Raw genomic sequence first — 13396 nt, 5'->3', positions numbered from 1 at the left:
CAGGGCAGCTGCCAACATTTACCAGTCAGAGCTGTTCACTTCATTCCAGCGTTTGTGCCACCGTGCCAGGCACCCTAGCAACATCATAGAGAGTCCTGCAAGGCCCCAACTCAGAGAGATGAGGCTGGAGTTGACCCTAACCCTGCAGAGACCCCTAGTTTGGGGTAGGCAGCCGCTCTGCCTGGCACATCAGCAGTAGAACTGGCAGCTAATCAGACTGCAGAATATGAGGGAAGTGAGTTCAAGGGAGTCCATGCTGGTGCCCAGGGCCCCAGGAATGTAGGGGTAAGCCGCTGGTAGAAGGAGCTATTCACCTGAAAACTAAGGCCTGGTCTATGCCACATGTTTAGCGTGAGGGTAGACAGCTTACGTCAGCATCTATACTATGTCCTTCCTCCCGTCAGCATACGCTGCCAAGTACACCAGCCTCCTAACTGCCCCTGCAGCAGGGCAGAGCATATCAGCCAACGTGCTTCAGTGGCTGCAGTGTCCTTGCAAGTACTGTCCTGCTGTCATCAGAGGGTTCTGGCTGCCAGACCCAGGTGGCAGGGCTCAGGGTAGCAGTCTGACCTTTACCACTTTGAATAGTAACAGAGAGAGAGCCATGCTAGTCAAGATACTATGAAAACAAAAAGCAGTCCAGTAGCACTATATTTGAGTCTGTTCTGGTATGGCTGTTGATCTGAAGTGGGTCTGTCCCACAAAAGCTCATCACCTAATAGACTATTTTGCTAGTCTTTAAAGTGCTACTGGACTGCTTTTTGTTTACCACTTTGTGAGCGATCCTGGTGCGGATGCGCACGCCAGCAGGAGCTGCCGCCCAACGATGCTGCCAGGGCTCTATGTTGCTGTGAGCAGTAGGACCTTCAGTCAGGGCTGGTGGAGTCAGTGAGTTTTCCTGGGAGGAGAGCAGGGAACCAGTGGGAGGAAGTTGGAAAAGTCCCAGAACGATGGAGTGACAGGAAATCTGCAGGAGGAGCTGAAATCCCAGGAGGAGGAGGACTGGGGGAGCTGGGGTCCCAGGGGAGGGGGCTGGAGGTGCTGGGGTGCCAGGGGAGGGGAGTTGGGAGGACTGGGCAGAGCTGGGGGAGGGGGGATGGGGGTCCGGGAGGACTGGGCGGAGCTGGGGGAGGGGGGATGGGGGTACTGGGGTCCCGGGGATGGGGAGCTGGGAGGACTGGGCGGAGCTGGGGTCCCAGGGGAGGGGAGCTAGGAGGACTGGGCGGAGCTGGGGTCCTGGGGGAGGGGGGCTGGGAGGACTGAGAGGGGCTGGGGGTCCCGGGGGAGAGGAGCTGGGCGGAGCTGGGGGAGGGGGGCTGAGGGTCCCGGGGGAGGGGAGCTGGGAGGACTGGGCGGAGCTGGGGTCCCAGGGGGGGGAGCTGGGAGGACTGGGCAGAGCTGGGGGTCCCGGGGGGGGGAGCTGGGAGGACTGGGCAGAGCTGGGGGTCCCGGGGGTGGGGAGCTGGGAGGACTGGGTGGAGCTGGGGTCTCGGGGGGGGGGGGGGCTGGAGGTGCTGGGGTCCCGGGGGAGGGGAGCTGGGAGGACTGGGCGGAGCTGGGGTCCTGGGGGAGGGGGGCTGGGAGGACTGAGGGGGGCTGGGGGTCCCGGGGGAGGGGAGCTGGGAGGACTGAGGGGGGCTGGGGGAGGGGAGCTGGGAGGACTGGGCGGAGCTGGGGGAGGGGGGCTGGGAGGACTGAGGGGGGCTGGGGGTCCCGGGGGGGGGGCTGGAGGTGCTGGGGTCCCGGGGGAGGGGAGCTGGGAGGACTGGGCGGAGCTGGGGGAGGGGGGCTGGGAGGACTGAGGGGGGCTGGGGGTCCCGGGGGGGGGGCTGGAGGTGCTGGGGTCCCGGGGGAGGGGAGCTGGGAGGACTGGGCGGAGCTGGGGGAGGGGGGCTGGGAGGACTGAGGGGGGCTGGGGGTCCCGGGGGGGGGGGCTGGAGGTGCTAGGGTCCCGGGGGAGGGGAGCTGGGAGGACTGGGCGAAGCTGGGGTGCCGGGGGAGGGGGCCAGTGGGGACCCCATTTAGCATTTGAAATGCGGGGGCGCGCACAGAGCGGGGGTGGCTCTTCCCTTCCCCTCGTGCCGCGCTCGCAGCGGCGGGGGGCGGGGGGCGGAGCTCCCCTACAGCAAGGCATGCTGGGAGCGGTCCTTTCTGCGCGGTGGCGGGGCGCGGGCGGGTTTGGTGGGAGGTGCCACCCACACATTCCCTCAGCCAATCGAAGGTCAGTTCACCCTCTGCGGGAGCTCAGCCGCCTTGCCGGCCACGTGACCATGCGCAGGCGCGCCCCTTCCCCATCTGTCCGGCCTGCCGTTGCCGGGCGCGGGCTGTGCGCTGACCCCGCCCCTCGGTGGGGTTAACAAATAGGTGGGGTCTTTCGTCGCTATGGAGACAGCGTCAGGGCCTGCGGGAGGCGGAGGCGGAGGCGGAGGTGGAGGCGGAGGCGGCGCGGCTGCGCCTGTGGGCGGGGCAGCGGCAGGGGCAGCGGCAGCCCCGCCCTTCCCCCGCCCCGAGGGCGCCCGCCCCACCGAGCTCTCCCCTGCGCGGGGAGCGGGGGTGCCCCCTGCAGCGCTGGGCCACGTCGAGGGGGCCGGGCGCTTTGCCCCGCGCTGTCCAGCCCCGTGGCCAGGCCTTGGTTCCGGCCTGGGCTGCGCTCGTGGTCGGCCTGCGGCGGGGCTGCCCGGCCCTGCTGCTCAGACCTTCCCCTCCCCTCTCACCCGGGCGGCTGCAGAGCCCCCGGGGCTCGTCGGACCCCTAGGAAGTGGGCTAGGGCCCTGCAGCACGCTCCAGTTCGCCGGGAGCGCGCTCCCCACCCCAGCGCCTCCTCCAGTCACCGTCCCTTCCGTGGCACCGCACCGCAGCCGCTCCCGGGGTGACATGACAACCGCCTGCTCTTCCCTTCTCCGGGGAGTGTCATCGATCCCGAGCACTCGTCGCACAAGCCCCTGCCTCACTGGAATGATTTATATGGAAAGAAATGATCTGTACATAATGACCAGCCATGCCCAGGGGCGCAGTCCGGCACGGTTCTGTATGGGGCTCTGAGTTCAGGTCCTACTCACACATATAATATGCGCCATCTAGGAGTAATCTAGGAGCATAGTGGGTGTCCTCTTCTGCCTTGTACACTGCCTACTTATAGTAGTTCTGCAAGTGCTTGCTAACATCTGTTCTAATTCGGTGTGTGCATGCTGTGTGCAGAGCTGCTGGAAAGTTTAATCCTAGCTACTACCCATCAAGTCAACTGTGGAGTCTCCTGGAATGGCACCAGTGTGGCACACTATAATTGACCCTGCCAACCCAACCACGCCTCAGTCCTTCTTATCACTAGTGACAGGTGTTGAAACTGTGGCTCTCTTGCCTCACAAAAGATTCCTGTGTTCCTCATGTGCTGAGTTCTTTGTTCTCCTTAGAGAGTTAGCTGTTAAGTTAGTAGTCTGATGTTAGTTGTTCGGGGTTTGAAAGCGTTCAGCGAAAGCCAGCTTGGTGAGGCAAGCTCAGCATTGCGGTTTGCCAAAGCTCCCAACCTCCAAGCACCGATCTCACTCCCCAGAGAAATCTCCTGGGTCAAAACCAGCAGTTGCACCCACTGTGCCTCTGCCTGTTCCAGCCCCAGTAGCACCTGAAGGTCTCTCTTTGTCCAAGCCTCAAGGACCTGTGGTGCCACATCCATCCTGGGAACCAAGCCCAATCCTGCCACCAGGGAATTGGTATACAGCCCTCAACCTGAAGGATGCTTGTTTATACATTGCCATCAGGCCTTCTCACCACAGGAACCTCCACCTTAAGCAGTGGGACATATCATGAATCATGGGTAGTTAACTTGAGTGAGTAGTGTAAATGATTAGCATGAGTGAAATTAACAGCAAGCTGGTTGAAGAGAGGCCCTGAGCCAGTGTCCCAGTGGATTATGGACTTGTTTACTACTTTGAGAACAAAATTGTGTGTGCTGAGAAAAGCAGAATTATACAAAAGGCCAGTTCCCAGATAAAAAGTTAACAAGGACGAAACAAACACCAAAGACACTCTGTTGTTCATCACTTGTGGCTGAGGCAAGCAGAATTGGGTTGATGTAAGCAGATGTTCCAAACCCACAGACTTCCCAGCTGCTGTACCAGCCTAGACCAACAGCCCCCTACTCAGGTGAGAGGCTCTTAAGCCTGTTTCACCCAACACCGCACAGATTCTTCCAGACCCCAAAGGGCCTAGCCCAAGACCCCCATCAATATATATTTGGACCTTACTCAAAACAACACGTTCACTAATTCTTTAGACCTAAGTATCTGAATATTTAATAATAAAAAACAAAAGAACAGGGTTAGAGAGAAGAACTGGTAAAGCAATACTTTACATTCACCACTTACAGATATTGATGCAGGCCAGTGGTGTTCTCTGCCAATTCTTGGAAGTCTTTGCAAGCATCCTTTTGAGGGATGGGCCCCCCAGTCCAGACAAGCTGAGTCATGAAGACTGAAGAACAAAGAGGGTCCCTGCCAGGGCCCATCTTATAGCTTTTTTCTATGTGGAGGGAAAATTCCATTCCTCTGCCATAGGTCTTGGCTGACGACCTGACCTGATGGGTCACCGTGCTGCCTTGCCATTTAATGCAGCCCCAGGAGGAAAATCCCACCTTCACAAAATGTGTATTGGCCATCTGGGCCTCTGCTCAGTTTATTGTTCTTGCTGGGGTGGAAGCCCACCTCCCATTGTGAACCTCGGCACTGAAACATTTCTAATACAGCTAGAGCTAAGATCTGTAACTGTACATAAAAACATGGCACAGACTTATTAAGCAGCATACATAGATTCAGGGCATTATCAGCTTTCATTAGATACCTCACACAGCCCCCTTGGCACAATATTGGTGCCAATAGATACAGTGGACACATAAACTGGCTTCCATATCCATATTAAATCCTATCACGTCACACGGGCAAAGACCTACTTCACCAGATGCAATGTAGTGGAGACTCCAGCGGTCTAATTATACAAGCTCATGAAAAGGAGGGAGTCCCCATCAACCGGGGCCCTCCCGTTGATTGGGATGCCCTCCTTTTCATGAGCCTGTATAATTGGGCTGCTGGACTCTCCACTACATGGCATCTGACGAAACAGGCCTTTGCCCACAAAAGCTTATGCTCCAAAATATCAGTTAGTCTATAAGGTGCCGCAGGACTTCTCGTTGTCTCAGCAACTTGTTGACTCTAACCCCTGCTCGTGGGTAAGGCTTGTGATACATCTAATTGGAATTGATATGAGCAAGCACTGGAAGAAGAAAAACATGATTTCTCACCTTTTGTAACTGTTGTTCTAGATGTGTTGCTCAGATCTATTCCATGCGCACCAGGGTTCCCTCCATTTTTTTGACATCCGGGGCGGAATAAGTTTTGTTATCTGCACCAAGGCCTGTGGGGATGTGCACCACTGTGAGCGCTGATCGACTGGATGGCATCTGACTCTCTCCTGGGCAGCTGCAGACGCGCTCAGCTTGCAGGGAACACTGGCCCTCGCCACCTCGCCACCCCGCCGGCATGAGCGGCAGGAAGGAACCGGGGCAGGCAGGACCGCAGCTGCCCGGGTGGAACTGTGCGGCAGTTACGCACGCAGCGCGTGCCCCGCTGGCTGGGCAGCCGCTGCTCTCCGCAGTCGGGTCTGAGAGGCATTCGGAGCGACGGGAGCTCTGCCGCTGTTGAGCGGGGAGGGCCTCCCGGGCTGCTTGTGAGAGCCCGTTCGGGAAGGGCGCCCGAGGGTCGCCCCGGGGTGATTTCTGCCCTGAGCTCAGCGGCTGGCGGGGGCAGGAGCGGCTCGGGGGTGGGGGGGGCTGCTGGCGGAGGAGCCGGGGCAGGGCTGGCGCCTGGCCGGAGCGGGCCAGGGACGGGCTCTGCCCTGGGCCGGGCGGCGCGCTCCTCCTTTCCTTTACGCTGGGGCGGGCGCGCAGCCGGCGCTGTCTGGCGGGGGCACTCAGTGCCGGTGCGGCGTGGGGCTGCCTATGGCTCCTGCAGGTCCTGGTAGCACTGGCATAGGCAGAGCCGGGTCCAGCCGGTTCCAGCTGGATTCTCCCGCCCTTTTACCTCAGCGGTTCCCCCCGGCACCCCTCAGCCCCACCAGCGTCCGCGCGCCAGCCGCTGCCGGGCCAGGCCGGTGACGCTCGCCCGCGGGGGTCCCAGCAGCGAGGGGAGACGCAGCTCCCCCGTGGCGCCCGCTGTCTGCGGGGAGCCCCCCGGCTGCCTCCTGACACGCCTGCCCTCGCGCAGGCTGTGAGCTGCCCGCCCGTCCGCTCCCGCTCCCGCTCCCGCTCCCCTCGCCGGGGCCGGGGCCGAGGCCGAGGCCGAGGCGCTGGCCGCATTCGGCGCTGCCGGCCCTGCTTCAGGGCTGGGCTACGGCTGCTGCGGGCTTAGCAGCGACCATTGGAAGCGCTTCCCCCTTTCCTGCGTGTGGGCAGCCTACCCTCGGCACACACGCAAGCTTAGTGTGAGGGGCTCGGGGGTCCCCAGGCGCTGCCCCCCGGCCGCCAGCAGGAGGGACTCTCACTCAGCAGGCAGAACGGGGGCTCATTAGTCAACAGAGCCCAGCTCAGCACAGAGGGGTCAGTACAGCCGGCAGAGACGGTCATTCCAGCCCGTCCTGGGGAGAGGAGCCCGAGGGGAGCCCCTCTGGGGTGCAGCTTCCCCCCTTCTCAGGCTGGCTGCCTTCCAGCTCCCTCTCCCCCAGCTTCCAACTGCCGCCTCCAATTCAATCCCAGCTCAGCTCCCCCCTGCTCTGTGTTCAGGGCAGAGGTGTTACCTGCCAGCCTGGGGTACAGCCCAGGGGTCATCCTTAGCCGCTGGGAGCTGCTCTGCCTGTCTCATAGACACACACCCCACTCCATCTCTCACACACACACACACACACACACACTCACTCCATCACACTTACTTAGTGTCTCTGTGCTTTCCCGTGGCTTCACTGGGTCGGCGCCTCCTGGGGCCGGCAATGGCATCGGCAGGAGGCTCACACGTCTGAGACAGGGACCCCCAGACTCTGGGCTTGCTTAATGTGCTAGTCGCCCTAGTCCCCGAGGTAGCCACCTACTGACTACTCCTTCACGTGCAGCTTGGGAGAGCAGCTGAACGTGGTCGCTGGTTCGGTGACACTTGGGCTTCCGTTGGAGGGACGATCTTTTCATCCAGCTGCACATACAGCACATTGGAAAGAGCATTACAATGAGCAGGGCTGATACAATAATGGTGGGATGGACAATGCATGAGAATAGTCAAGAAGCTTTTTACAATGAGCCAAAAGACCTTACCCTAGCAACAGGTGTCTAATTGGCCCTTCCCTGCAGGCTGGTTCTTAACAAGCCACAGCTGCCTTGGCTGGGCTGCTCCCTCTGTGAACCTAGCTGGGGAATAGGAAGGCATTAATCCAGTCCCCAAAGTACCTGCCTTTTATCAGGCTCTTGCATCCACTGGCTCCCTCCACACTTTCAAGGAGCAGTGGGCGCTATCACAGGCTCTCTGCTCAGTGTTCCCTTCCAGCTCCCTCATTTTAGCCCTATGGCCTCCACACCTGTCCCTGTTCTCTTTCCATTGTCCCTCGCACTCATCTGGGGACCATGTCATTTTAATGGATCCCCTTGTCTTGAGGGGGACCTTTCAGTTTTGGGCAGGCTGTGTCCAGCCACTCCCTTGGCCTCCAATAGGATCAGGCTCTTGCATCCACTGGCTCCCTCGACACCTTCGAGGAGCAGTGGGCGCTGTCCGGGCTCTCTGCTCAGTGTCCCCTTCCGGCTCCCTCTAATTTAACCCTATGGCCTCCACACCTGTCCCTGTTCTCTTTTTAGTTGTCCCTCGAATTTATGTGGGGACTGTATTTTTAGTGGATCCCCCCTTCTAAGGGGGATATTATAGCTGTGGATGGGCTTGTGCCCACCCACATTCTCGGTCCTCACTAGGATCAGGCTCTTGCAGCCTGTGGGCTGTGGTCTGTCACATTAGACAATTTATCTTTGAGGCCAGTGTGTTCAAAAACATCTTGAAGTCTTTGCTTATGTACACCTCTTTTTCTATCTGTTTTCAGATTTAGCACTGTGCATTCTCAAATCTTTTTCCTTCTTAGAGTCAAATCCTTTAATTTTTAAGTTTCAGATTTTTAGAGTCTCTTATTTTTTTCCACCTTTCTTCCTGGAGTGTTACAATTTGAACTTTCTGATCTCAGGTAGTTTGCTGATCAAACTATTACCTGCAAAGCTTCTTTGTGCTGCTGGCTAGGTCATTTGCATTCACAGACACTTTTTGGCTTGCTTTTAGATTCAAAGCTATCAGTAGTTTGTCTTAAAAAGGGACATCATAACTTTCCAGAGTTCTTTTTCACTTTTAAGTCCTGTTCTCTCACATGCACCAATCTGAAAAGGAAATTACAACCCGTTGTGGCTCCTGGGGCCATCACAGGATTTTAACTTGTTTGCAGTTTTTACCCTTTCTACAACATACATTTCATCTCACAGGAAAATGTGCATTCCTTCGAGTTTGCTTTAACATCACTTAGCCATATTAATTTTTGCATAGAATCATAGAACTGAAAGGGACCTCAAGAGGTCATCGAGTCCCGCTCCCTGTTCTCTTGGCAGGACCAAACACAACCTCCCTAGTTAGGTAACTTACTCCAGTGTTTAACTGCCCTGACAGTTGGGAAGTTTTTCCTAATGTCTAATCTAAACCTCCCTTGCTGCAGTTTAAGCCCATTGCTCCTTGTCCTATCTTCAGAGGCCAAGGAGAACAATTTTTCTCTCTCCTCTTTGTAACCCTCTTTGAGGTACTTGAAAACCGCTATCATGTCCCCTCTAAATCTTCTCTTCTCTAAACTAAAGGAGTCTTTCAGTCTTCCCTCATAGCTCATGTTCTCTAGACCTTTCATCATTCTTGTTGCTCTTCTCTGGACCTTCTACAAATCTTTCTTGAAATGTGGTGCCCAGAACGGAACATAATACTCTAACTGAGGCCTAATGAGCACTGAGTAGAGCGGAAGAATGACTTCTCATGTCTTGCTCAGAGCACTCCTGTTAATACATGCCAGAATCACATTTGCTTTTTTGGCAACAGCATCACACTGTTGACTTGTATTTAGCTTGTGGTCCACTATGACCCCTAAGTCCCTTTCCACAGTAGTCCTTTCTACACAGTCGCTTCCCATTCTATCAAAACAAAAAAGCAGTCTAATAGCACTTTAAAGACTAACAAAACAATTTATTAGGTGATGAGCTTTTGTGGGACAGACCCACTTCTTCAGACCATAGCCATACCAGAACAGATTCAATATTTGAGGCACAGAGAACCAAAAATAGTAATCAAGGTTGACAAATCAGAAAAAAAATTATCAAGGTGAGCAAATCAGACAGTAGAGGGGTCCAAGGGGGGAGGTAGTCAAGAATTAGATTAAGCCAAGTATGCAAAAGAGCCCCTATAATGACCCAGAAAATTCACATCCCAGTTCAAACTACATGTTAGTGTATATGTATGAAGCTGATTGTTTCTTCCTAGGTGGGGTACTTCGCATTTGTCCTTATTAAACTTCAGCCTTTTTACCTCAGACCATTTCCAGTTTGTCCAGATCATTCTGAATTATTAGCTTATCTTCCAAAGCAGTTGCAACCCCTCCCAGCTTCGTATCATCTGCAAACTTAACAAGTGAACTCTCTATGCCAATATCTACATCTAAATGGGTGGGTCAGTTTCCCAGCTCCTGCAAACCCAGGACTTGCGCAAAAATTTGAGTTACCTGGGGGTTGCAGAAACGCAACCCTTGCGTAACTTGAGGGTTTACTGTACACACTATACATATTTACACACAGATGCACATATACATTCTCTGAATATTTCTTACAAAGATTACATCCCCTTTCATTAATTTGGGGTAGTTAAGTTCCAATAGAAACTTCCTTATATTATTTTAGCAAATTTGACTAAAATGACCATAATCAAATTATTAAGTACTATTTAAGGATTTGAATTGCATTTACTTACAGCTTACTTGTGCCACAGTGTTTTCAATCTCTCTCTCTTTTGCCTGCCTGCTTGTCTGGGCCTGATCCTGTTTTTCTTGCTGAATGGCCCTTTTCCATGGACACAGGCTTTGTTCCATTACCTCTTTTAGCAAGGAGGGTGGCTTTCTCAACTAGCCCCCACACCTCCTGGTTCCTTGTGTAAATTTGAATTTTCATTACCGCAGTCAGCTGATCCTTTTAAATTCCTCAGGACAGGCTTTCCAGACTGCAGCTGCATCTTTTTTCATAAGGGTTGAGATTTGTAAGCCAATAAACATTTAGCCAATTTGTCCTCCAGGTCTGAAATTGCGTGGACGTCAGCTAGCACTTGATCAGACCAGGGGATATGTTCAAATTTTGCATGATTTATCAAAAGGTGTAACGTCTTTTACAACTATCAATTTCTTGGTCTCCTCTCTGGAAGCCTTCTTAAGAGACTGCTTACTCTTAAGCTTTTTCCAGCCTCTTAATAACAATCCTCCTTATTTGTCCTGTACCCTTAGGACCCTATCACAAGGGTGGAACAAAGGCACTAAGTTTTGTTCTTTTGGGCTCAGTCTTACTACAGCCAAGGGTATACCACCCTTAAATATTCCCCACCTTTTGGGTCGGAGAGTGGACTACTAAACCCTTCTCCTTACTGGGACTTGCTATGACCGAGGGTGCATATATCTTTAGGAGATTGTGAGAAATCTAATTCTCTTCTACTCTTTCTAGTGTGGGTAACTCTAGGACTGGGGGAGCAAGAAATCTTTACCCAGGCTTCTACAACTGTGGGTGTGCACACCTTAACAATCGATCAATTCAATATCCCCAAAACATTTTTGCAGCGTAAAACACTTACCATCGCAGTTGAACACATCTGCACGATAGTCCCCTTTTACCACTTTTCCACTGGTTCTCAAAAACAGCGTATGCAATTCTCCAGCAGGAATGTTACGCTTGTAAGAAGCACATGGGATCTTTCTCAGGGGAAGAGGCAATACGCCATGTTTATTGAGAATGCAGTAGGAAAGCAGTGAGCATATGCTTTATAAATACACACACACACACCCGCTGCAGATGGTGCATAGTTACCAGTCCATGGTGGCTCAAGTCAGTCTTACTGGCCAGACAAGGCTGAGTGAGTGCAGAGTTGTGGTTCCTCTGAGACTCCTCAGAGGCTTGGCTTGCAGGACGGAACCCAGAGTCCCATGGCAAAAGCTTCCCTTCTTATTCATATGAGTTCCCACTTCAGTCTGTGGGTTTTGCAGTGTCTCGCTGCAGTCACCCACCCTTTGGAGGTATTAGTCTGTACGTTTCAGAGTTATCCTTTGATGGTGATTGTCAGGCTGCCCATCCTTGTCTCTCACTCTTGGGGGGCCTGTACCTGTCTTCAGGGTTCGTCAGTGCTGATTCAATTTAGCCTCAAGGCACAGTGCATGTTTCCTCATTATCTTAAAAGTTTCCACTTCTTCTTGATCACCTGGGCATCTGTGATGGCTTTCAGTCCCATGCATCCTCCACTCACACCAAACAATTGTATAGCATTTTAGACAAGAACAATAATTACTAGAGGATACAAAACAAAAAGGCAGTCATGTAGCACTTTGAAGACTAACAAAATAATGTGTTAGTCTTTAAAGTGCTACATGGCTGCTTTTTTTGTTTTGTGAAGGATACAGACTAATACATTTACCTCTCTATGACGAGAGGAAGCACCTTAATTTGTGATGCAAAGGATACAACTTAATTTGTAATGCTAACAGGGAGCAAAGCTTTACAGTAAATGTTATCGAATCACAACAGAGAGGTAGCCATGTTAGTTTTCATTCTGACAAAACAAACCAGAAGTCCTGTAGCACTTTAAAGACTATCAGAATAATTTATTAGGTGATGAGCTTTCATGGGACAGACCCACTTCAATGATTGGTCTGAAGAAGTGGGCCTGTCCCATGGAAGCTCATCGCCTAATAAATTATTTTTTTAGTCTTTAAAGAGCTACAGGACTGCTGGTTTGTTTTATTATCTAATCATGAGAGAAACAGAAGCTACAGAACTTATAACCAAGTCATTACATGAAATTATACATACTTACATTCTTATAACTAATACTAATTAAAATATACATTTTTACTACAACAGAAGGAAGATGAACTCCGATGACCACAGTGAATCAGAGAATGATACCAATGAAGAGGAAGGGAGGAAAAGTGACCTCCTGCCGACTCTCTCTCTGCTTGATCTGGAAGAACACAACACAGAAGACTATGAAGCTGAGACCACTCCAAGAAGGAAAAAGAAAAAACACAGGTGAGTTTCCTGAAGGCCTCTCTCTGCCTTCCATTCCCTTGTGTTCCTCAGACTGTCACCTGGGCCTGCCAGTCCCAAAGAATTGCCAGTAAAGTCTGTGTGGCCAGTTGCCCATGGAATCTCAGAGGCATTTCAAGGCAGCTTATCTCAGGATGGAGTGTGGCATGCTTGGGCTTGTGTCCAAGAGCTACCCCTTTGCTTGGACACCATGTGCCCAGCTGAGACCATTACCTTTTCAGGTGCAAGTATGTGGCTGCTCAGTACCCCACAGCCCTAGGTTGCCAGGTGTATGACAACTCATAGGCAGATGCTGTAGATGCTTTAGCATCTGGACCTTGTAGATACTAGGGCTGGGGGGCCCAGTAACCACTCAAACACGTGGCTGATGTGGAAGAGTATTTTTCCGGGGCTGGCAGGGAAGGGAAAGTTTGTAGATACCCTAGCCATAGAAACTGGACAGATAGAGTGCAAAGTATCTGGTAGAAGCTCTTGTTTGGGCCCTGGGGCTGTCAAGTCAGCAGTAAAGATTTGTTGGAATGACAGTAAGATACAGGAGGCAATTGGTAGCAGTTAGTTCATCTTCTCTGCCCAGCATTGGTGGGCCCTCAGCTGGAGCACAGCATCCAGTTCTGGGGACCAAGCATTAGGGAAGTGACTCTACAGGAGAGCAAGACAAAGAACAAAAGGGTTTAGAAAGACCAGCCTCTGGGGAAAGGTTAAAAACGCATGTTTCATCTCAAGAAAGGAAGTGGGAGGGGTCCACTCAGTCTTCAGTTATGTTAAGCGCTGTTATAACGAGGATGGGGCTCAGCTGGTTTCCAGGGTGACTGGGCATAGGACAAGCAGCAGCGGGCGTAATCTGCAGCCGAGGAGAGATAGGTTAGCAACGGAGAAAGCTTTCTAAGGATGAGGATAGGTAATCTCCAGATTAGGCTTTGAAGGGAGGCTTTGGCATGCCTGTCACTGGAGGCTTTTCAGAACAGGTTGGACAAACCCCTGGCAGGGCTGGTCTAGGCTGAATTGGGCCTGCCTCCACACAGGGGCTGGACTTGGTGACTTTCTCTCCAGCCCCACATTTCTGGTTTC

This window comes from Carettochelys insculpta, chromosome 12 (genome assembly GCF_033958435.1).
Source record: "Carettochelys insculpta isolate YL-2023 chromosome 12, ASM3395843v1, whole genome shotgun sequence".
In the NCBI taxonomy this organism is placed as follows: Eukaryota; Metazoa; Chordata; order Testudines; family Carettochelyidae; genus Carettochelys; species Carettochelys insculpta.
The sequence above is the reverse complement of the archived record's forward strand: the minus strand, read 5'-3'. Positions refer to the sequence as shown.